The sequence below is a fragment of the Telopea speciosissima genome, chromosome 3 (genome assembly GCF_018873765.1).
Source record: "Telopea speciosissima isolate NSW1024214 ecotype Mountain lineage chromosome 3, Tspe_v1, whole genome shotgun sequence".
In the NCBI taxonomy this organism is placed as follows: domain Eukaryota; kingdom Viridiplantae; phylum Streptophyta; class Magnoliopsida; order Proteales; family Proteaceae; genus Telopea; species Telopea speciosissima.
The window spans coordinates 63,511,668-63,537,120 of NC_057918.1; the positions used below are offsets into that span (position 1 = coordinate 63,511,668).

At 42.2% G+C, this 25,453-nt stretch overlaps 1 protein-coding gene across 4 annotated transcripts in view; it reads left to right on the forward strand.

The window, feature by feature from the left end:
• The window catches only part of LOC122654701 (regulatory-associated protein of TOR 1-like), an 89,531-nt gene that overhangs the window by 46,053 nt on the left and 18,025 nt on the right, over positions 1-25,453 (forward strand). The gene's annotated exons all lie outside the window — the stretch shown is intronic.

The window sequence follows — 25,453 nt, forward strand, 5'->3', positions numbered from 1 at the left end:
TTCTTAGTCAGTTTAAGTTACCTAATAGGTTAAGGATTGGGTTAGTCCTTTCCTTTTTAGTGGAGTCTATTTTTAAGTCTTTTACATAACGTTGCAAGTGGGGCAAGTATTGAACACGAATTTTGATTAATGAAAAACTATTTGCTGCTCTTCTTCCCCATTGAAGATTTTTGTCTTGTGTTTGATCAAGGCTGGTGGGATTGGCGTTTGATCCAATCGACACCTTGCGGTGTGAAGCCTAGGTGGATCGTTTGAAGGAATCAATGTTTGATCCGATTGACACCTTGCAGTGGGAAGTCCGGGTAGTTCTCTTCAAGTTTTACTTTCTAGTTTCAGTCAATGATTCAATTTTTATTCAAGTTCCTCCATCAATAAGCTGCTGCCAATAATTTTCTGCCATTACAAGTAAGTTGGAAGCATCCCCATCCGCATCCTTCTTCTAATCCTTTAAACCACCAAACCCTAACACCCCCTCCATCATTGAATAATATTCTCATAACCTAAATTCTTCCCAGACCAAATTAGCCAACTAAATCCCTCTTTTTTTGGATCAAACTCTCCACTCCTGCCCCTATAGCACTCGATCCAAACCCTAGCCCCATCGTCCCACTCCAAACCCTAGATTCTCCTATTTTACTCTTTTCTAAAACCCGAAACCCTAACCCTATATTGCTGTTAATTTAAATCAGCATACTTCCCTCCATTAAAACATTTCAGGACCTTCACTGATAGACTCCCCTACCTTAACTTGACATAACCCACACATCAAACCCTAACCCTAACCAAATCCTAACCCTAATTCACCAAAAACCCTATTTTGACCTAGCTGATTCACCAGTTCATTACAGATCCTGGTTTACTAGCTCCTAGTTGGTCTCCTACCAATCTAGGACTACATTACACCCTACAACACAAATCCATATATGTAATTTCTTAATGTGTAACTTATATTAATAGAACATGAATTCCTCACATACTTGCACAAATATTCGTTCTACAATACAAATACAAGTCAAACATTACATTTGTTTTCTCTCACATCACATTTCTATGCATATATAAATAGTAAACAATGTTACAAATACATTCATTTATACAAACCAACCATGCATTTATATAGCAATACTAATATGATTCCCTCACCTTGCTTGGTACACGAATCACAACTTCAACTCATTTATCGTTTCACCTAGGTTTCCCAAGTCCTATAATTTCAAGCCAAAACATCACATTAATATACCAATACAATCACATTAAGCCCACAGTCAAAGTCCCAAAGGGTTCAACCCTACAAAACATTCAAACCGGCCTAAATAAGCTGATCCGGACTCGCCGGATCCCTGCCGGTCCTCGCTGGGTCTCATCCGGCTCGCCAGCACCCTTGCCGCTATCCTCGTTGGTTGCCTCTGCCAGTTAAAGCCTGTTGGGCATTTGATTCCAGTGGCCACCAGTGACCACCTGATGCCCAGCCGGCTCAGCGGTTCTTGCTCAGAACTGAGTTTTTGAGCTCAAACTCAGGGAAAACAGGGGATTTTCATGGGAATCTTCATGGAGATCGACCCCCAACCAAGCAAGCAACACAACTAGGGTCTCTATTAACTAAACCATCAAACCCGTTAACTCCAAGCATAATTAAAGAAATCAATTTGGAATCAACTAACAATAGTAGATAGATGCACTTATTGAAAACCTCTGTTTCTTATCTCAATATTCTTGAATTCCTTCGTCCAATTAATATTCCAGCAACTTCAATTCCCAACTCCTCCTTCAATTTGCATAGGACAACCCAAATCAATCCCAATTCTAACTTCCTAACTAAAAATCTAAGCTTTGTTTGCTCTGTTTGCTGGGTGGTCTCGGACCGAACATATAACAATAAGAACATATAACAATAACACATTATTTTACTTACCAAATCTCAGTTCTAAAACTGACTTCAGTTCTCTATTCTTCTTCCACAATCCTTCAATTTCCAATACCGATATTTTCTATTTTACCCAATTCATCTCCACAACTCAATGACCCACAGCCAAGCCCAGCTTCTTTCCTTCCTTCGTCCTTTCTCCTTGCTTTTTCTTCTTCTCCTTCTCAATCTCACAACCGATCAATGTTCTGAGTTTCAGCAAATTAAACAGAGCACTGATCAACTAATCTTGATTAAATTTAGGAAAAACATTTAACTAATGATTAATTACCTAATTACAACTAATCCCATTTAATTCAGTCAAACCTAGCTTAACTCTAAATTAACCCACCTGTTGACACATCAACACAAGAGCTAGATGGCTGCCTAAGCTAATCCCATCGTATTACACTATTAACAATAAGCTGTCACCACTTTAACCACTAACTACATGCTATATTGTTGATACAAATACTGTTCACATAGTCTTTAATGTGTGTGTGTGTGGCCTTACTGTATTATATTGTAATATAACCTTATAATATGTAGATAACAGAATATGTAAAGTAATGACCTTAGAGTATTATATTGTAATATAACCTTATAATATCTAAATAGCAGAATAATATGCCATACATTTATTATAATATAAATATAAATATTTTATTACCCATTAAAATAACATTTTAAAATGTATTAAAACAAAATATAAAACATTAACTACACACAAATAATCCAATTCAATATTAAAATATAGAAACAGAAATGCATGGCATTACAAGGTTCACACTCTGCCTCCAAACAAACTATCTTGAGATTCTGTTGCTCTTCTGGAGCAAGAACTCTGAAAAACTACCAAACGGTTTGTCAGAACCACGACCTTGAGGTGGAGGGTAATGCACCAACCGGTGGTTTTCTGAAGGACTTCTCTGGTGGAGGTTTCTTGCTTGTACTATTACCTTGGAGTTGGTATCTGGAAAGCTCCTACTTTTCAGACTCTTCCATCTGATATGCTACTTTTGCCACGTCCTCCATCGTAGGCAGTTGTCTAGAAGCCAATGGAGCACTAATTCCAGGGTGCAAGCTTTTCCAAAATTATGCCACCAAAACCTCTTCATCCCACTTAAAATCAGATCGAGTGGCTAAGTAATAAAATTTGGCCACATATATTTCATTGTTCATTTCACCCTGTGTCAACTGTGCAAACTTGAGGTGCATGGCTGCTTGTAGTCGGTAGGTAGAAAGCGCCGATTCGTGGCCTCTTGCATCTCAACCCCAGTGTTTATCAACTCAATGCTTTGAGTCTGATTCTGTTGCTGATTCTTGATCGACTAGACTCATGTGTACCCTTCTCCTTCCCTTCAACAAATAAAAGCTAGCAGGCCTCAGTCAACTCGTACCATCAGAAAATACCTCCAAGCTATGGATCCAATCAAGGTACTGTTCTGGGTTGTTATCCTCTTTAAAATTGAGGACGTTCTGCTTCACTCCTCTTGCAGACCCAGAAAGGGGATCATCATGTCTACTAGCTCCTTTTGGTGGTGGCAGTGGTGGTGGTGCAGTGTGAGGCCGAGCCTGTGGTACGGAATTGGAAGAATTCCATTATGGTTTATAGAGAGAAGTAACTAAGGAGTTGAGGTTGTCAACACTAGACCTCAGTGAGTGGTTGAAATTCTCTAAGGAAGTAAACTGTTCTGTAAAATGGGCAATAGCTGCTTCATGTCTTCCTTATGAGAGTTAAATCATTGAATAACCTCATTATTGGTCACCACAATTGGGGTATGGAGGACGACTTCGGCTCTATACCAATTGATGCAATCCAAGGTTCCAAAAACCTGGTTTCGATCACCTATGGGCCCACCCAAGTGTACAATGACCAAAATAATGGCAACGCAATGAAATTCCAAAGTTTACAAGGGTAGTGGCAGTTTGGTAAATAAATAAATTCTTAAAGGGTTACTTAGGAAGACATATGTAGGTAGGATGCAAAAGGAATTTGATTTATTGGATAAGGGTAGATTTGGAATGAAGATTAAAAAAAGGACTGAAGAGATTAAAGGAAGAAGGGAGGGGTAATATGGGAAGACCAGGGTTATGGGGTTCTTTAAAATCACTTCAGCAGTCTCCTTCAATCTTACAATAGGAAGAGAACCCAGAATTCTGAGGTGGAAAACAAACTTGCTTTGGTTTATCACAATAGATCTCCGCAAGGTTCTAAAACTCAGTTTCAACCAGGCAGAAACCGAGATATGGTCCAAATCTGATCGAAACCAGGGATTTTTTTCCAACCAAGTTGTTGGTTTCGAGGCCCAGAAATGGTTTTTTTGATCTGATTTTTTGTATACAGTCTATTTTTGACATTCTAAACACAATGCATGAACTATTTTCACACACAAAAAAAAAAAATCAAAGTGGTACTTGTGGTTTTTGAATCAATTTTATTAGTGTATGCATAGTGTACTAAGAATCATAGTTGTCAAAGGAGGCACCTTTTTTTTATTTTTTTTTATTTTTTCCTGAACTTAACTGGGACTCGGGACAGCCCTTAGAATTTTATTAATAATCAATAAAAGAATAAGAGCATACACGGGGGGGGGGGGGGACATTCCACCACCCCAAACCCACCGAGCTGCCCTCACAGGGCTTCTCCACAACACACCGACAAGATATAGGGAGACTACCCTATTTTCTGAGAACCGGAAGACCCTCCTTGTCCTCACGGAGGATAACCTGAAACACACCTGCAGGCAAGCCATCCTGCTGAAAGGTTACAGAAGACCCAGAATCGCAAGCCAAGTTAGCTAACCAATCCACCTCTCTATTGCTTTCCCGATAGGCAAACGAGACTGTAGGCGCAACGGATGAAGATCGATCCGCGACCTCTTTCTGGCATGGTGCCTCCGAGTGTGGGAGCGGTGTGGGGATTGTTGTTGATGGTGTAGGGAGTCGCCACCTAGATCAGGGTCTAGGACCCACAAATGGTGCCCGTTCTTCAGAGAAGGGCGCTAATTAACTCCAATGACTCAATGGATGGTTTGCTCCAGATCTCTGGGTAGGTGTCAAGTTACGGGCTGGGAAGGTGTTAGGCACCAAGCAAGTGCCCACACGACGGCCGGTCTTCCTAGACCAAACTCTATTGTATCTGTTGTGTTATGCGTATTATGCACCTAATTAAACTATTTTATTTTTTGTGTTTTGATTATCTTTGTTGAAATTTATGGACTTAATTAGGCTAATTAAAATTAATGTTTTAATCCTAATTACTACCCCTAAGTTAGGTGATTATGTAGAGCCAAAATGGCCGAAATTATGAAAATACCCCTAGAGGACCAAAATATGTACAAAGGCAAGAAATCACATTTAAATGCTGAAATGATTAAAACATGATTAATGGCATGCATGTGAATTATTAAAATATATACAATACTACAAAGTGGTAAAATTACCAAAATGCCCCTATTAAGGCAAAAATACAAATATGCATGAAAATGCAAACTTATACTTAAAACATGCTTATGAAAGTTAAAACATGCAAATAAAGTGATAGAAACCTTTCCAGGGCCCTAAATATGATTTGGTCGCAAAATGACCAAAATACCCCCGAGGGCAGAAGTGACTTTTTATGCATGGTTATGATTCATGGTGGGCATGTATGCATATGAAAACATTCTAAAACAACTTAAAACAGAATTTAATGCTTAGAAATGTATTTTTTCTGATTTTCTTGGATTTTCACAACAAATACAAAAATGACATCTACATCCCTAACATGGTAAGGAACACCTATGAAAATGATCGAACATTCATGTCAGTGATTAATGATCCCATAAAATCAATCCTGATGAAATATGTATCCCATAATTTTTTTGTGAATTTTTATGCATTTATACTATTTTTAATATTTTCTGAAATGCTAAAAAGAAGGGAAAACAAAGAAAAATACAAAATCCCCATCACAGATCCGAATTGGATCAAACCGGAGCCCACACCCACTAATCAAAACATGATATTTAACATGGTCATAATGATTTTGTCCAAATCCCCACCCACAGGTTCAGATTTTACATAATCCGAAATCCTTCACAGGGGCAAAAATGTCACAAAAACCGTGATTTGGAGCTTGAGAAAATTAATGGACATCAAGCACAGTGGGGAACATCTTCCCTAAAATTTTCAGAAATTTACCACTCTTGTGTTATTTTTGAAGATTTTTTAACTGAAAACAGCCTCTTTTAACTAAAGAAAATCAAAAGAAATACATAAAAACTAAATAAAGATATATAAAACCTACCCTTGAAGCATGGAAGTGTCTGGGCTCAGTCTACATATCCTTGGATGGCCGGAATTATCGCCGGAAGGCACCGAAAGCCACTCCAAGTGTGTTTGCCCCGAATGGCAAGAGTGGTGAACAAGGGGTATTTGAGGAATTTTATATGTCTATGGAAGCATGATATGGAGATGTTTCTGGAATGGATGGACAGAGGGGAGAACGAACTTCACAATGATAATTTTTTCATGAATTTTCTCGGTCCCTAAACCCTCCAAATGGCCTCCTATTTATAGGAGAAAATCTGTTAGAGGAAAGGTCTCAAAGACCCTTGGGGCCTTAATGGCTGGGATAAGGTGAGTGATGGGCTGGTTTGCGTGTGGCCAGGCTTGCTGCGCAGCCTGGGCTTGTGTGTGCCTAGGCTTGCTGTGCAACCTGGGCATGGGTGTGCCTAGGCTTGCTGGGCAGGTGGGCATGGGTGATGGGCCTTGTGTGGCTCAGCCTAAATGGTGGGGCTTTGTCCCCTACCGACAGTCCTAGCTGGTTCGGGTCAACTCAGTTTGTCCCATCTTTTATTTTTTTATGTATTCCTTTTAGAGATTCCATTTTAAAGGTCCACATTCAAACATCAATATCTTTTGATTCGAATGGCCGATTTTGATGCGCCACATATCGCCGCGAAGGTCTCAACATGTACTTTCCATCCGTGTGGCAGATATGGTCAGATTTTGCCTAAAAATGGCACGGATATCGAGGAAAGCACGTAAATGGTGTTTCACAGTGATCAAGGTCCAAATGATACCGGAATTACATGAAATTTTATGTGTAAGCACAATATGACCAAATAAAGTTATCCAAATGGTTTCAGGTCACATCGGGTGGCTTGGGTACCAAGAACCATGCCAGGGGCAAAATGGTCATTTTCATAAAAGTTATCCGATTTGGCCGAAACTTTTCGTGAAAGCTTAATATGACCAAATAAGGCCATCCAAAGTGTTTTGGGCCAAATCGGGCAGTCCAGATACCGAGAACCAGGCCAGGGGTAAGACAATCATTTTGACAAAAAGGCGTCAGATTGGAGTGAAATTTCACATGTGGGCTTAAAATGGTTAAACAAGGCTATCCTAGTGATTTGGGCTCTACTTGGGACAGTTTGGTTACAAAAAGTGGGGTAAGGGTAAATTGGTAATTTTCTACCATTTGGTCACCACGCAAGCCAGTCGAGCTTTAATCATCATCATCGAGTCACACTTCCAAGGTGCCAAAATTCAGCGTCTACAGAATGCCCCCCTTTGACTGAGGGCATGCAGTGTACAAAAGTCAAAGTAATGACTCAAATTTTGGCACAAGGAGAGCAAAAACGAAAGCTTCCCACATCTTGCTCATGAATGTGGGAATTTGAAACCATCGATGAAGTACGGTGTATAATGAAATTCAATGAAATCAAAATAATTTATCATATGATTAGCCACAACGGAAACAGGTAAAGCTTACAGTGTATTGTGACTAATATAGTTTGACGGGGCTCTCCATCGGCTGACAGACGACATAAACAAGACGGTACACCTGCAAGAGATACATGGATGCAATAGGCAAGAGATACATGGATGCAATAGACTAATAACACTATGACAAACAACAATGACAGTGGATGTTGGTTTAATGGTTTCCAATAGTAATACAAAATAGTGACTCACTAGGGGGAGAAATACACTTATTTGGGAAAAATTTGTGCAGCTAGTAGCGGCACTCCTTTGCAGATTAGACTAGAAGACAACACGAAGGTTGAAAATGCACTCAATTGGCAAATTCGATGTTGTGAAAATTCACTCAATTGGCAAATTCGATGTTGAATGAAAATGCACTCTATCGACAAATTCGATGTTGGGTGAAAATGCACTCGATCGGCAAATTCGATATCGGGTGAAAATGCACTCTATCTGCAAATTCGATGTTGAATGAAAATGCACTCAATCGGCAAATTCGAATGTTGGGTGAAAATGCACTCTATCGGCAAATTCGATGTTGGGTGAAAATGCACTCTATCGGCAAATTCAATGTTGGGTGAAAATGCACTCAGTTGACAAATTCGAATGTTGGGTGAAAATGCACTCAATCGGCAAATTCGAATTTAAGTGTCTGACTTGTATGGTCTCAATGCTATTAATTGAAGGAGCTTGCGAACTTTGGTGATTTATTCCCTGCAAAACAAAAGCATGCAATTCGTAACATTTATTCATGCGCACAATCCTAACGCTATGTTCATGCAAAGGAGAGGGTCCAAGCTCAGATGAAGATTGTGGTGACAGTGATGATGGATTGTGGCAATGGTTTTTGGATGGTTTGATTGTATAGTGAGTTGGTGGTGATCTTCGGATGGCTGAGATTGATGTTTTTTTTTTCTAATGGATTGATAGATGTGTTTCATCATTTGTATGAACACCTTCCCAAATCATAGACCACCCTTTCTTGATGCCCCCTGGTCTTCTGTGTTGACATGACATGTTCATTGATGCATGTTACTTTGTGTCTATGCTTGTGACTCTTGAAGTCAAATCTTCTCTTGTCCCTAGACTTGGCTTGACCTCTGACTCAGCTATTACAGAATCATCCAATGATAGCTTGCCGGTTGAATTTGTATCAGTGGACTACCTTTTAATCCAAGAGAGACAGAGAATCTCTTTTTCTTTTCTCTTCTTCCTTTTTTTTTTTTTTGTTTTACTTAGACTATGCAGTGTATCATGTAAGACTAGAAATAACTGACGGAGTCTTCAATAGTGTAATCATGCCACTGGATCCGGATAACAATAGAAGATTACAAGGTGGGATGTTCCGATTGAGATAAAAGACTTATCTTAGCCAGAGGTGATGATGAAGTTGATGGCTAGGTTGGCAGATTTCATGAAGAATGATTGGAGAATGATGACTTTATTAGTGAGATCAGGAGGTGCACAGTGGATGAACATTAAGGTGAGAAAAGGGTTTAGAAATCTGACAGATTAAGATCGGAAGAGATTTAAACTTTGGGAATGGAAGAAAGCAGAATGATAGAGATGATATGAGTGATGACTCTTTTTTTTTATGATTTTTTCTTATCTTGTTATTTTTTTTTTAGGCCGCCTACATATCCTCCCTTTGAGGAATCAGGTCGAACCGTAGTTCTATCTTGATGATGGTAAGAAAATGAAGTTTGATGGAAAGATGTGATGGGTGGTGGGCCGAGCAGAAAGCGCCTACATCCCAGTGGATCGAACGAGTTCGTGCTTTGTGGTGTCAAAGCCTTGATAATTAAGTTCCATCTGGGTGAGCTAAGAGCCACGACGAAGACTTATTAGCCTAGGACTTATTAGGTTGTAAGGGGGTTTAGGACATGGGTTCTAAGAGATGGCAAATGCTCAAATATGCCCCCAGGATCCAACCAAAATTCAGTAATTTTTGCCTCAAAAGGTTAATTGAAAGCTTGGCAATTCCACCCTCAAAGGTTTGGCAATTTCTCCTCTCAAAGGTTTGACTAAGAGGTTTTACAATTTTGTTCCTCAAAAGTTAGACCGAGAAATATGACAATTTTACCCCCGGTTACTCGTAAGATTTTTCTCAACCTTGCTCAGACTAATGCATTCCCTTGAGTTTTTGATTTTTTTTTCTTGCTTTTTTTTTTTTGAATTTTTTTTGTTCCTTTTTTTTTTTGGATTGTCATCACAGTTTTTTTTCTTTAACTCATTTTTTTCTTTGTCACTAGCTTGGGTTCTTGAATCTTCTCTAGAATAAGCTTTTTCTTTTCACAATCTAAATCTTGGGGACTCTCCTTTTCCCTTTATTGCTCCCGACAACGTCAAACTTTGATATGAAAATGTTTCCAATTAGACCCTGGGAGCGGTTAGGACTAAGTATATCAAGAGTACTTTGGTGATGGGTTAGAGGGTAAGCTAAAATAGGTTCCAAATGAGCAGGCTGAGGCCCAAAGTAGTAACTAGGGGTATCAACGGGCCTGTTCGGGCGGGTTTCGGTTCGGGTTTTTCGGTTTCGGTGTGACTTTTATAGAAACCGAAACCAAACCATTAAGAAATATTCGGTTTCGGTGCGGTTTGGTTTTGTGTCGGTTTCGGTTTATGATAACGGGTTGATATCGGTTTGGATTCGGTTTGGTACCGGTTTTTTATAACTAGTAAGGTCCGGTTAGTGCTAATTTTTCTTCTCTTTCTCTTTTAAATACATAAAATATTTCAAATACAATGCATCTTTGTATCTTATGTCCTATGGCCTATGGATACAATTGGTTGGGTAATCACTAACAAAGGATATAAGATAAAGTGAGAAACTATCACAACACATTTAGGGGGCAATGGGGCATTAGGCATTTACTGATTTACTCATTTATCGGGTTAGGTCGGTTCGGTTTGGGTTCGGGCCTAACGGTTCGGGCTACCGGTGCACCATCGGGCTAGCCCAAACCAAACCAAACCGTTTGCCTTTCTGGATCCACAAACCGAACCAAACCATTAAGAGTTCGGTCCGGTGTAGTCCGGGCCGGTTTCATCGGTTCGGGTTGGGTATTGACACCCCTAGTAGTAACTAGTGGATTCCAATGTTTTAGGATTTATTTGGCATTGCTAGCGGTCAAGGATGGCCTCCCTTAACAGGTTCAATGAAGTGAAATCTCCTTCTAAGCTCCGTGCTCATTTGAAGGGGATCAGATGTTTGGAAAGCTCAAGAACTTTTATTGTCAAGACTTCGACACTATTTTTTTCTTTTCATTTTTATCATCACGAAGATCATCTTCAACATTGAGGGAAAGCAAAGAGTAGAGAAGAATGTTTATGTAGAAAAGAGATAATTTATTGATAACTGATGGAATAACCACATCAAGAGGCATTTACAGAAGGAGACTCGACAAAAGGAGAATCTAAAGACCTAAGGGACTTATATCCGGACCTGGTAACATCTTCAATGTGCATTCTCCGTCTCCGTGCAGTAGTGTCATAGTGCCATTTGCCATCTCGAAATGTGCAGTAGCCAAAAGGTGCCCTTCTAGCCGGGGCTGGGAGCCTGGAATCATTTTAAGTCAGCCAGCAAGACTATTCTCATCAATTAAATGATCGTAGTTTAACGCCTTCGGGCGATTCTGCTTCCCTAACTTTGGATGTGTCGGGAGGGGATTGATCATCACATTAGGCTGCTGCTGTTTGGGATGCAATTCAAATGTTCCAGCTTCCAAAAAGTCTTGTATCTTGTGCCGAAGGATCAACAATCATCGGTAGAGTGCCCATGTTGTGTGTGGTACACACAATACTTTTCAGGTTTATACCAACGTGGTGGAGGCTGAGGGACAAATCGAGGTTCTACTGCCTCAATCAGACCTGCATTGAGTAGTTTGGTGAAGACGTGACTTAATGGCATTCCAAGATTTGTGAATTCTCTCGGTGGCTTCTTTGGTGGAGCCGCCCTCTGTGCATAAGTGGTGGGAGGTGGAGCTGATGATAGAGACATGACTGGAGTAGGAAGCACAAGGTTCACCTCGGGGGCCCTCTTTGGGAAGTTCTTCTAGCCCCCACTGAACTAGGGGCATAACGATCCATCTCTGGAAGCGACCCATGGGATAATTCATCCTCAATTTGTTGCCCAAGAATTATCAATGAGTTGAATGAAGTCAACGGGTGGAAACAGATACTTCTTGAGGTGGGGTTGCGATCCTCTGACGACCATTGCCACTTGTTCTCACTCAGTGGGGCGATTTGCCATCAGTGATGCTTTATCGCGGAACCTTATCAAGTAAGCTGTGAAGGTCTCATTGGGGTCTTGCTTTGTTCTCTCGAGATCCCGACGAGTCAGTTCAACATCAGTGTTATAAGAGTACTGGTGGTTGAACGCTTTGATCATGTCATTCCAGGTACGAGTCTGAGACGGGTCAAGGTTCATGAGCCATTGGAGAGTTGCATCCTTGAGACTCAGCTGGAAGGCCTGCCCCATCTGTTCAGGGCTAAGCTTGTCTATCCTCATCTGCCCAATATATGCTCTGAGATGGGCTCTAGGATCTCCTTTTCTAGTAAATTTGTCACCCTTGTATTTGAAATTCAAAGGAAGCCTCGCTTCAGGAAAGAAACATATTCCTTCCGCATCAATAATTTGATCCTCGATGCCCTTTACATTCTTGAAAGCTAACTCGAGCTTCTCCAACTTCTCACGCATAAGCTTCTCCCTCTCTGTCTCAGGGGGTTCTTCAGGATTTTGGTGTTGCTTGAACACCACATCTTCCTCTTCATCCAACATCACGTGTCGGATGCTCCGTGGGGTATGAGGAACACTCTGCTCATACTCGGTTGTCTACTAGCCTGAAATCGCGATCGAAACATTGCCGACAAATTGGCCACCGCCTCTTGCAATTTGTTCGCTCCGCTCTTGCAAAGACTCTTCTCCGACGGGGGATTTCCGGTTGAGCTCATGGTGAATGAAATACTTTGACTAACTGGTGGTGATGATATTCTGACAAGATGGCCGTCCCTCCGGGCCCACAGAGATTGATTCTGTTGTCGGGAAATGGTGCCTTACAACTGAGAAACACACCCTGATAAAGTTTGACTTGAGGTGAGATGACTCAATGATAGATTATAAGGGATGTTAAGGGATGGACTCACTCCTTTGATAGAACACAAGGCAAGAATCATGCGCAAAACAAAATGACCGAACTATACAAGGATGGCTTAGGTAAGAATAAACCCTATTTCCAATCCTACGTCGAATCAATGATCGAGAACCATGTAATGGATGAACTTGGTCTGTCCCTAACATCGAGATAGAGACGTGGTACTTTTACTAGGTTGAAATGTTCGTCACACCGGATCGATTGTGTAGGCATCACCCTACGGTACTAACCATGCGGTGTGGACACATAAGTCAACGCTGATGTAGTTACCAACACTCAAATCTTAACGTTAAAGATGGACCATGTTTATCCGTTGGTGGATGAAGACTGAAACGGGTAGAACTAGTTAATGGGGAGTTCTAATCCAAGTCTCAAACAATTTTACATTTGTGGCATTCCTAATGATTCAGATCTATATCCACTACATGATGCATGCAAAGGGTAGGCTGATAGGACAGAACAGGTCACCCTTGACAGATCCGATATACCTATCGCTCGTATAAGCGAGTCATGGGTACGTGGTTCCTTTGATATACCAAGGGAGTAGATCAGTCGATCTCAGAATGATCAAACTAGTGCCTTTTTTGAGTATCGAATGTACCCCACAACACACTAGTGACCACCCTCGCCGGTGATTCTAAACCCGTAAAGTACAGTATCAAGGGGTGTGACTTAGCCGTGGATTACCCATGACTACACATGGGTTCCAATGACTAAACCACGTGGTTAAAGTGATTCCATGCCGTGAGTGTGTGCATGAGTGTAGTGCAGAAAGTGGCCATCAGTTGAGCTCAGAATATCCGTAAGGAACATCGTCGTTGCCTAATTTCACTTCGAACACTCTTATGTAGGAAGCGGGTATCATCCGATCTCAGAGTACTTAGTATGATGTGTCTCACCTCCCTGGGGGTAGAGACACAACAGGGAGTACCCTCGTCGTTTGATTTCACTCCGAACATGATGCATGATGTAATCAATACAATTATGATATATACAGACAAATATGTATAACATAACAAGTATATAACAAAGCGTATGGTCAATCAGAAGTCTGACGATCCCCAGTGGAGTCGCCACTGTAGGCGCAACGGATGAAGATCGATCCGCGACCTCTTTCTAGTGTGGGAGCGGTGCGGGGATTGTTGTTGATGGTATAGGGAGTCGCCACCTAGATCAGGGTCTAGGACCCACAAATGGTGCCCGTTCTTCAGAGAAGGGCGCTAATTAACTCCAATGACTCAATGGATGGTCTGTTCCAGATCTCTGGGTAGGTGTCAAGTTACGGGTTTGGAAGGTGTTAGGCACCCAGCAACCGCCCGGCCGACGGCCGGTCTTCCTAGACCAAACTCTATTGTACACTATTGTGTTATGTGTATTATGCACCTAATTAAACTATTTTATTTTTTGTGTTTTGATTATCTTTGTTGAAATTTATGGACTTAATTAGGCTAATTAAAATTAATGTTTTAATCCTAATTACTACCCCTAAGTTAGGTGATTATGTAGAGCCAAAATGGCCGAAATTATGAAAATACCCCTAGAGGACCAAAATATGTACAAAGGCAAGAAATCACATTTAAATGCTGAAATGATTAAAACATGATTAATGGCATGCATGTGAACCAGTAGCAGCCTTTCCCAAGGCTGCAACGCCCCTTACACACCATCCTGGCCGTGGAGGCAGAGTCCACGTTAAGTGTTACATCCATGAACCCCAGACCACGACACAACATAAGACAATCTCTCAATGCTCGTAGCTCGGCAATCGAGTTTGTGCAAGCCCCATAGTGATTCAAGAAAGCAGCTAGGACCTCCCCATCCGGATCCCTTATGACCCCTCCACCCCCTCCCAAGCCCGGGTTGCCCCTACATGCACCATCTACATTGAGCTTAACCAAAGCAAAGGGCGGGCACCAATAAACTGCCACGGGGCGTTTCAACCTGGGGGCTACAGGCGCTAGCCCAAAGCACTGCAGAATTAGATCCTCTCTCAGAGACCTTGACCGGCCAACCTTGGGGGGGGGGATGTGCATATCTTTCACCCAGGTTTTATTGGTTGCTGTGATGGAGCTCGCTGTGCGCCTGCTCTCACAATGCCTTTTGTTATTTCTCTCTTTCCATAGCTACCAAACCACCAAGGACGGTAGAACACCTATGATGTAAGCGCTAAGGGATCTGCAGCGTGCCAAGCTCTGCCACTGCCCTATGCGCCCTCTGACATTCTAAGAAGGAGCAGAATGGATGTCGAAAATCCGCTCAAAGTAGTCCCACACCTTGGCCGTTGTACCCCCATAAAGCAGGCAGTGATCAGTCGTTTCGCAACTAGGATTGGCACAACAATTACATTTTGAGGCCAAGGGTATTCCAACTGACATAAGCGTCTCGTCCGTAGGGACCCTTCCGTTTAGAAGCTGCCATGAGAAGAAGGCAATTTTCACCGGAACAGAAGAGTTCCATATCCACTTCGCATAAGACACCGTCGGCGAGGCAGTCCGAATCTCATTCCATGCAGACTTGGTGGTAAAGCACCCATCACTCGAGGGGGACCATGCCAGGACATCATCCCTATCTGTAAGTGCAAAACCCCCCTCCATAATGCTTTCCTTGACAGCAGATGAATCAATGAGGTCAAGGATTTCCTGATTCCAGCTGCCGTCCTCTCCCAGAGCATCTCTCACAATCAGCCCCATGTCCACCAGTAGGCCATTATCCACATAATCTATTAGAGGCCCAACTCCTGTCCAGTTATCAAGCCAGAAAGAAACCTTGCCAGTACCAATCAGCCACCGTGCTCTCTCCAGAAGAAAATTCTTGTAGGCCAACGTGCAACGCCAAGACTTTGAACCTGTCCAATATGATCCAGCCAGAGCAACATGGATGTTCTTGAAGAACTTTGCCCTGAAAAACTCACTCCACAGGGAATGGCCCGTAAACACTCTCCAAAGGCCCTTAAGCCTGAGCGAGACACCAACGTCCTCCAAAAGTCTGATTCCAAGCCCCCTTTCCTCAAGCGGCCTACAGACCTTCCTCCAACAAACCCAGTGCCTGCGCTATCCCCACTCCGAGCTGCCCCACAAAAATCTGCAAAATACTATACAACCTCTGCAACACTGCCTTGGGCGGGTCCAGAGTAGTGAGAACATGGATGGGGATAGAAGCTAGTACATGCTTGAGGAGCGTAACCCGACTCCTAGAAGACAAGAGCTTGCCCGTCCAACCTGCCACTCTATTCCTTATCTTTTCCACCAAGCTGTCAAAGAAGCAAATTTTGAGCCTTCCAGAGTGGAGAGGGGCCCCCAAGTAGGCGATTGGCAGAGACCTCCTTGGGAACCTGGTCACCACCCCAACCATGTGAGCCCTAGCCAAAGAGACCTTGTCCCCCAAGACGAAGCAGCTCTTCTGCCTATTTACTAGCTGCCCCGAAAAACCTTCGTATCTGTTAATAAACCCCATGACCTGTTTGAGAGATCTCTTCAAGCCCCTGGTGAAGATTATGGTGTCATCAGCAAACAGACAGTGCGAAATGCCAAGGCACCCGAGATAAGAAGCATGCCCCTCCTCAAATAAGTTTCTGATGCCTCTGCTCAGCACCTCCTCTGCCAAAATAAAGAGGGCTGGGGATAAAGGATCCCCCTGCCTGACCCCCCTTGAAGACTTGAAAAACCCTGACATGCTGCTACCCAGGACTATTGAGAACCAACAATTCTCCACTGTCTTCCTGATCAAAGCAATCCATGTGCCACAAAACCCAAATTTGGAGAGTACACGCCAGAGGAACCCCTACTCCAGCTGGTCATAGGCCTTTGCCATATCGAGTTTGAGGATGACATTGCCCCCTCGAGCCCTCCTATTCAGGTCATGAGCCATTTCCTGCACAATGGATATGTTGTCGTGGATAGACCTACCCTGCACAAAAGCACCCTGCTCCTCCGCCACTAATGACGGGAGAAGCCCTGCCAGCCTGGAAACAAATATTTTGGCAATAATCTTGTAGGAAAAATTGCAAAGACTAATGGGGCCAAAATCAGCCATTACCTCAGGGTTGTCCTTCTTGGGAATAAGAATTAAATTGGCAGGAGTGAAACTCCTAGGGAAGGTTCCCCCCCTGAAAAAATCCACAACCGCCGCCCAGACATCTTGGCCCACCACCTCCCAACAAGCTGTGAAGAATTACCCCGAGAACCCGTCTAGACCCGGTGCACTATCGCTTGATAAAGAGAAAACTGCCCCCTTTACCTCCTCAAGAGAAGGGAGCACCAAAAGAGCATTGTTGTCCGCCTCCGACACAGTCATGGGAATCAAAGCCAATAAATCATCATCACCTTGGCACCCGTGGGAAGAGAAGATCTCGGAAAAGTGTCTCACTGCCTCTGCCTGCACCCCCTCAGTATCAGTAATCCACACACCACCACCCCCTTTTATTTTACTCACACAAGCTTGCTTTCTCCTGATATTGACCATGGAGTGAAAAAACTTCGTATTGCGATCCCCTTCCTTCAGCCAGGTTACCCTGGATTTCTTTCTCCAATAAATTTCCTCCTGAAGGAGCACACCCTGCAAAGCCTCCTTTACCTCCACTAGGGCTGCCCTGGCCTCATCACTGGCACCCATATCAACCACTGCCTCCGCCCTGCACACCGAGTCTTCTGCATCCCTAACCTTCTGGTGCACATTGCCAAAAACCTCCTTGTTCCATTTGTGGAGAGCACTACGAAGACCCTTGAGTTTCATGTACAAAACAAACAAGGGCGAGCCAACTACCGGTTTAACCCACTCTCCTTGCACAAACTCCTGAAAACCTGGATGAAGCAACCACATTTGCTGAAATTTAAAAGCAAAGCCGACCTGGCTGGCCTCAGATGTGAAAGATAGCCAAATAGGAGCGTGGTCAGAGTATGTCCTGTTAAGGTGAGCGACTTCCCACCTAGGAAAAGCCCCAACCCATCCCGCATTGACCAAGAAATGATCAAGTATGGCCAGCACCCTTCCTGCACCTACCTGGTTATTCGACCAAGTAAAAACATTTCCGGCGTAACCTGCATCAATAAGCCCCGAGCAGCTCACAAAACACCCAAACTCCTCAATCGACGTTGAGCACGCCGGCCTGCCACCTGCTTTCTCAGACAAGAAGCTACTGCATTAAGTCCCCACCCACGCCCAAGGGAGGGAATTACCCCTCGAAAAGAGCTCCAGCCTTTCCCGCATCTCCCACCGCTCCATCACCGTGCAAAACCCATGTACAAAGGTGAAGATGAACGTAACCCCACTAACACCCACACACTCCAGAGAAACAAACTGGGGGTGCTCCTCAAGCACACGAACCTGAATCATGGCCTTCCAGAAAACCCAAATCCTATCAGACGTGTGCAGCGATTCCATCCCAATCCGGCTAATGTAGTCCTAGAATAGGAGATAATCCTACTAGGAGCCAGGTGAAATCAGATTCTGATCAAGTCTGCTGTTTGGGGCAGATTTGGGGCTGTTTTGGGCAAATCTAGGGTTTAGGCTAGGGTTATGGATGAAAGTAATATAGGGTAATGATCAGCAGGTCTAGGGGACTATTTTGATATAAAAAAATAGGATTTGGTTCAGTTTAAAATTCCTGCAGAATTAGGGTTAGGGTTTTGGGTTTTCGAAATTAGGAAAACTACTAAAATTAGGGTTTAAAGTGGGATTTAGGGGCTGGGCTTGGGATCGAGTTTACCAAACAGGGGAGGGAAGGTTCGATCCAAATAGGGGAGGGTTTTGATGGTTAGAAGTGCTGAATCTGGAATTTTAGGGTTTTGGGGTTTAATGGAGTTGGGGGATTTTAGGGTTGGACAGATCTGATCAAGCCCAAAGCTGGATCGAATGAAAGGGTTGGGATAAGGATGCTATGTCTGAATTTTGAAGGGGTTTTGATGATAGGATATGGCTGGACAGAATTTAGAGTACTAGGGTTTATGCAATTAAAACAGAAAATTAAAGAGATCGAATGGGGAAGGAGAAGGAATGAAAAGGAACAGAAATTAAAGTTCAAACTCACCACTGGAATCCACCGGCAGCAGCTTGAGTGACGAAGGATGAAGCCACCTTCAGAGAAGATCCTCCTAGCCGTCACGGCGTAAGGAGTCGCAGAAATTCACCCACCCTTTCACCTTGAAATCTAGAAGGATGCACACACTCACAAGGGAGCAAGGAACAGCAGCAATGGCAGCCACGAAATCTGTTTTTTTTTTAAATTCAAATAATCTGTGGGGGAGCCCTCCACGATCTACTTTATTTATAATAAAGGCCTAAGCCAAATCCTAGTACAAATTAATGTCTCTTCCTTCTAAAATCGTGGAAGGGAGAGATCTAATCTAACTTAATTAAATTAAAACAGTAAATGTCCTAACTACCCCTACTAACTTAAAATAAAAGAATCTAACTTAAAAACAACTAATTTAAAGTAGATTCCATATTAGCCAATTGGATATAAGCATAGTACTAAAACTCGCGAAATTTCGGTCGAGATATCGAATATTTCGAGTATCTCGACCTGTCCGAAATGAAACGCAAGTCCGAAATGAAAAAATGCAATATTTTGGAAATTTCGGTGAAATTTTCTGAAATTTTCGGTCATCTCGTTTCGGAAATTTCGGAAATATCGGACATTTTTGGCATTTTACACCCACAGAAAAATACCATATTTCGATCGAGATTTCGACGAAATTTCGGTATCTCGGAAATTTCGGTCAGACCGAAACACCGAAACGAAACGAGATTTAGTACCATGGATATAAGAACCTATTAACCAATAGGAACACTTCACTTAAATTAGACCCATTGAACCAATTGGATGCAACCAATTGTAAACCGGTTCAATCTAAAAACAAGAAAATAAACTAAGTATGGAAAATAATAACCCTAATCTAAGGCTCCCTATTCAAACTCTAAGTTCTGGGCCTCTTCTTCTTCTTCTTCTTCCTTCTTGGAGCTGCATCACCGGCCTTGCCTTATTAACTTGAGCCTTGGGCTCAGCTATGGCAACAATCTCCACTCTATGCATACATATTAAAGCTTTCAGGCGCCTAGAAGTAGGCTTATTTCCTATGCCCTGCACATTCCAGAAAAGACAACTCATCTGTCACCTTGGGGAGAAGAGTTCAATGATCTCATGGATCTTGTGACACGTCGTCCTCGCCTAGCCTTCCTAATTTTGTTCCTCTTATACACACGGGCAGCGCTGAGGCTCACAGTCCTAGGGGGCAGCCGTCTCCCAGTGCGGACACCTGTAGCTACTGTCTCCATGTTGTCCTCGCCGTTCCTTTCGAAGGACCTTCGGATCCTTCAGTAATGGTAGCGTGAAAGCGCCTGAAGCTCTCCAGCATTGCCTCTCGACTTGGCTCAGCATGTGCAACCTGTTATGACACATGGCCATCATCCCTTGCCCTCGCCCTCATGGGCCCCTCAAAGTCTTCAAAAAAAGGCACAGCAGCTTCTCCAACAGACTGCGCGCAATCTTTCTCCGTAATAAGGCCAGCAGCACCACTAGTGCCATCGTCCCCACACGAAACTACCTCCAAACTACCAGTAGCAGCCTTGGCCACTGCTGGAATTTCACCCTCTTCCATCGCAAGCGCTGCCCCCTCAGTAGAGGACACTGTCGGCGAGCCAGCGGCCTCATTTCGAGTAGCGTCTCCCCAAAGGTCATTCACAACCAGCGACTTGCCACCATTGCCGTCGCAGTCACGCTGCGCCTCCCCTTGTACCAACTGAGGGTCCACGCCTTGGTGCTCCACAGTCTTCCAGCGCCCCGTTCGTCTTCTCCGCCTCCGAGGCATTACCTGATCAATTTGACCAGGCACCCTGCCACCGCCGTTGGAGGGATCCTCTCCCCTTGGAATGAAGATTCCCTCGTTATTTCTGTCACCAACAACACCCTGTTCCACCGCGGTAGGGGGAGGGCCCTGAACAGCCTGAATTCCAGTTGCCTTCGAGCCCTCGCCATCGATCCCCTGTGACGCCTTTCTACAAGCTTCTGACAAGTGGCCTACCTTCGAGTAGGCAATACAGTAGGGAGGAATCTTGTCGTAGACAACCTTCTGGTAGAACCCCTGTGTCCCATAACCAATCCAGATTTTCGAAGGAAGCGTCGGTCGCAGGTCGACTTCAACGCAGAACCTTGCCTCGATTGTGCGAGTGCAGTTCGCCGTGGCTCCATCGATTTTTAAGAAGCGCCCAATAGTACCAGCGATGGACACCAGAAAATTTCCCTGATAGAGATTGACTGGCAGTCCCGGCAAAGAGACCCATACCGGAGCCAAAGGCGACTCCCAACCAGAAACGAATTCTGCCGTCCACTTCATGAATCTCAGACGATAGCCCTGGATGTAGGTATGAGCTTTCAGCCACACAGTAACGTAGTCTGCCGAGTTCGAGAATCGTAGGAGGACGTGTCGCGGGTCCAGGGAGGAGACGACAACATGCCCTTTCAAGAAAAAAACCTTCTGCAAATGCTCCTTGAGTGCAAACAGAGATGGCCTACCGTGGCTGCATTTCGCGATTAACGCTGCCGAGAAAGCCCTCTCCGATAGGGGAATCTCATCTTTAGAGAAGAAAACTGCCGGAGCTCCAAAATACGATGTGGGCTTCTTCACCTCGATCGCGACTGGCTGGGTTGCCAAAGACCTGGACACTGCAGCAGCAAAGGAAACAGCCTGGGCTTCACCAGCGACAACCCCTGCAGAGGGATTAGGGGGGCGCTTCTCCCTAGGAGGGGGAGAAGCCATGACCTAACCCATGTGAACGAGAAAGATTATCGTGCGCCACCAATTATTCTAATGTTCATGAAGGAGGCACTTATTTATGCTAAATATCATTCAAGTAAATGTAAACATTTACTTAAGATATTATTCATAAATAAGAAAATACTCCCCCTACTTGAATCCAATAACATTAGATAAAAAATCAAACTACAAAAGGATAAAAAGTCAACTCCCAGTTCAAGAATAAAAATTGGATTTTCGGTGGTAGGTGCAATTTTCAACTTTTAAATGCTGGGAGTTTTCTCAAATCTATAAATTCCATAAATCTTAATATGGTAAAACATTGCTAAAAACCAAAAGTGTGGTAAATTATTCATTTGTTTTGATATGTAAAAAAATATTTCCATTCAGAGCGATTTTGACAACATTTGCGCACATCAAATAAGGTTTGACAAATGCATAACTCCTTCAATATAAATCAGATTTAAGCAATTATAACAAATATATTTCATTTACTTAAATGATATTGGGCATAAATAAATGTCTGTCTTGCTTTCGAGCCAGGTTTCTTCAAGTTTTAATGGACATAAGTGTCGAGACTTGCGAAATTACCAACATCTCTGTCAAGACAGGTCGAAACTGGTGGAAACCTATCGAGTTAAGGGATTTTTTTTTAAAGTTGCAGCATATCTCGGTCGAAACTGCCTTAGAACCATGGATCTCGGTCTGGCCTGAGATTTTAGGAGGTTGCTACTAACATCTCTATCATGGTGATCAGTAACAGAACTAGAAGTTTTAAAATATAAAATATGTTTTGGGTCCACAACTTGGTTTCATGGTAGAAACGAATAGTATAAGAACTAAAGTAGGGGAAAAAAGTGGGAAAGAAAGAGAAAATAAAACTCTTCCCTTTGCCTTCTGCTCATCTAACCTCCTCTGTATTCCTCCCTTCATGAGGGCAGGCCTTCTGCACTTTACTAGGGACCCTAGGCCATTTGGCCACATCTTTGTATCTACCTGCCAAATGCCACTTCAGTGTAGTGGCCCCACCTCTTAGGATCTTCTTCCCACAGTAATGGCATTGCAACTTCTTTTTATCATTTCCAATGGGTATGCCATGCCTCTATACTATGTCTCTTCCCCCATCTCCCTGAGCAGCCATTATGTAATCTTCTTACACTGTTGCAACAAAAGTGCCGCATTATTAACTTTTCTAAATCAATTAAAACTCCTTTGACAATAATAAAACTATATCCTATTATTTACTTGACCATTTTTTTTCTTGATTAAAACTAGTTTATATAGTTTTTTTTTTTAAAATAATACATCAATCAAAGTATGGAACAACACATCAGTCACCATTTTTAGTTGAAAATACAAAACAATACTTTCAGAATTTTTTTATGATTTTTCAAACAAAAAAACAAAGAGAATAGTTTCCCCTATTTTTCATAATTTTTTAATTCATGAATATTAAAAAAACAATTTTGGTTAAAAAAGAGTGACACTGTGATGTCGAAGATTGGCCAATGGTGTCTACTATATATCAAATTGAGCCTCTACCAATGTATAAAGGGCGTACCCAGTGCACAAGGCTCCCGCCTCTGTGGGGTCTGACCAATGTATATCAACCATATTTTTTTTTCTTCAAAATTTTGTTTAAAGAATATTTCTTAAACCAGATAATTTTAAAACATAAAATTAAATCCGACTCTGTGAAGTCGTAGATCGGCCTACGATGTCTGACATATAAAATATTGAAGCCCAACCACTAAATATTTACCCAAGTTTTTGCAAAAATTAAATTTATGAAAAAGGGTATAACTGAAAGTTTTAGTCTTCAACAAATCTCTCACAAATGGAGCAAGTCGTTGCTGACTTGCTGTAGATGTGTTGTAGTACTCTCCAACACGTCGTTCTACCAAGATTTGTAGGTGATTTAGGAAAAAAGAAGGGTCAAAATGTCAATCCATTTCGATTGATATTTTGAATTTAAACCAAAGGTATATATATCATTTTGTACAAGATGTGTCACCAAATCTGAAATTTCGACTGCAGTGTTGAAATTTTGGTCGTAACTTGGTATACCTGTAAGGTTGACTAAGATTTCGTTTCAGCATGTGTCGAAACTGAGAAAATTCACGAAATCTCGGTGGTTTTGACTGAGATTTCAACCTATGACCAAAATATGTTCTTTTTTATTATAAAATAAGAGATATTTTAGTCAAGCTGTTGATTCTGGTCCTCTACTGCAGGAGCATGTTCACCACCATTGGATGTGGCTTGATATTTTTTATTTGGGCCTTTTTGATTTGTACTTGATATTTGGATGTATTGTAATAATGTAGGTTTAGGTTTCTCCATTGTGACCAAGTGATCACGGGTTTGAGTCTCTGGAAACAGCCTCTCTGCAAAGTAGGGGTAAGGCTGCGTATATTATGACCCTCCCCAGTGCACCTCTGTTCTCCCTGCTATCCATATGCTTTCTTCCCTAGGCAGCAGCCCTTTCATTTCTCCATCACAGGCTGCTGGAATATACAAAACAGCAAGCCCTTAACCCCTGGTTTGTCATGAAAATAGCTTAAGCGTAGGCCCGTGTTGCGGGCAATCAAATCCTTGGTTCCTAATCTCAGATTATGATTGGTTGGCTGCATCATCTACATTCATGTCCATAGATATGTCATGTGTTCAGTATGTTAACCTCGAGCTGTAACCAAACCTGAAGACCTTTTTAATCAGAAAGTTCTTAAATGATGCACTTATATCCATGGCCAGGGATGATCATCAGCATCGGTCAACCAGTTTTTCAGTTCCTCAGAGTTCGTCCAGATTATCACTTTTCTGCATTCCAGTAGAAGTGCCCTTTCAATTCTTTCTTTGAGTCCTCTGAGTTCACCAAAAGCATGCTTTATTTACTGGAGATTCTGATTATAAGCAATTGCGATGGTTCGCCTGATGAAAAGGGTGAGATTGGTGATTTCCCCAAATAGAGTTGCAAATGATTCAATGTTATAGTTTAAGCTGCATTTTCAGAAATTATTAGATTAAAAAAGCGGAGCTTTCTCATCTGTAGATATATCTTGCTTGTTAAACAATGGAATTGATACAGATAAACAAGATAACTGAGTTGTTTGTCTTAGTTTAAAGCCCTCCGGCACTCTGGTGCAACAACCAATGGTCATATAATTAGAAGGCCTCTAAATAAATTGTGCACACATTTGGGTGTTGTTTCAACCATACTTTTGTCATTAATTTAAATAATAACATTAACTCAAGTTAGTTGTAAATATAATAAAAATAAATTATATTAAGTTAAAATATTGGGATAGATTAATGCTTTCACATATTAATATAAGGATTAAAGTAATTTTTTAATGAAATAAACATATTTGATTGTCATTGGGAATTGTGTTCCAAATGCAAGCCAATTGGAGGAGGTACTCTCTCAGCCCTCTATTCTGCCTCCTGACAGTGTTGGGTGGGATTGGTGGACCTTGAATTATTGATATGTAGTCCATGTCATCATCTAACTGTGATTTTATTTTCAGCTGATTCTCACGATATAAGTCAATAATTGCTTTGAAAATTGTTATGACGTTTGTTTGATGAAATAGGACAGTGACAAACACAACAGAAACCCATATGGAGGGCCACACAATTAAGGTAGGCCATCAAATTTCAATGTGGTCTATCCAGGGATTCCTCATCTATGGAACTGCTAGAATGACCAGATCACCTTTCAATGTGAAGGAAAATGTTCCATGTAGAAGGAACCCCTTCCCCCTGCATGGCCGGCAGAACCTCTTCCCAATCTACTGTTTATTAAATTATCAGATGTATTGAATGAAAATTGTTATAATAAAGTTTGAATGATGAAAATCCACAATGTTAAAATCTATAGAATCTTTTGGTCA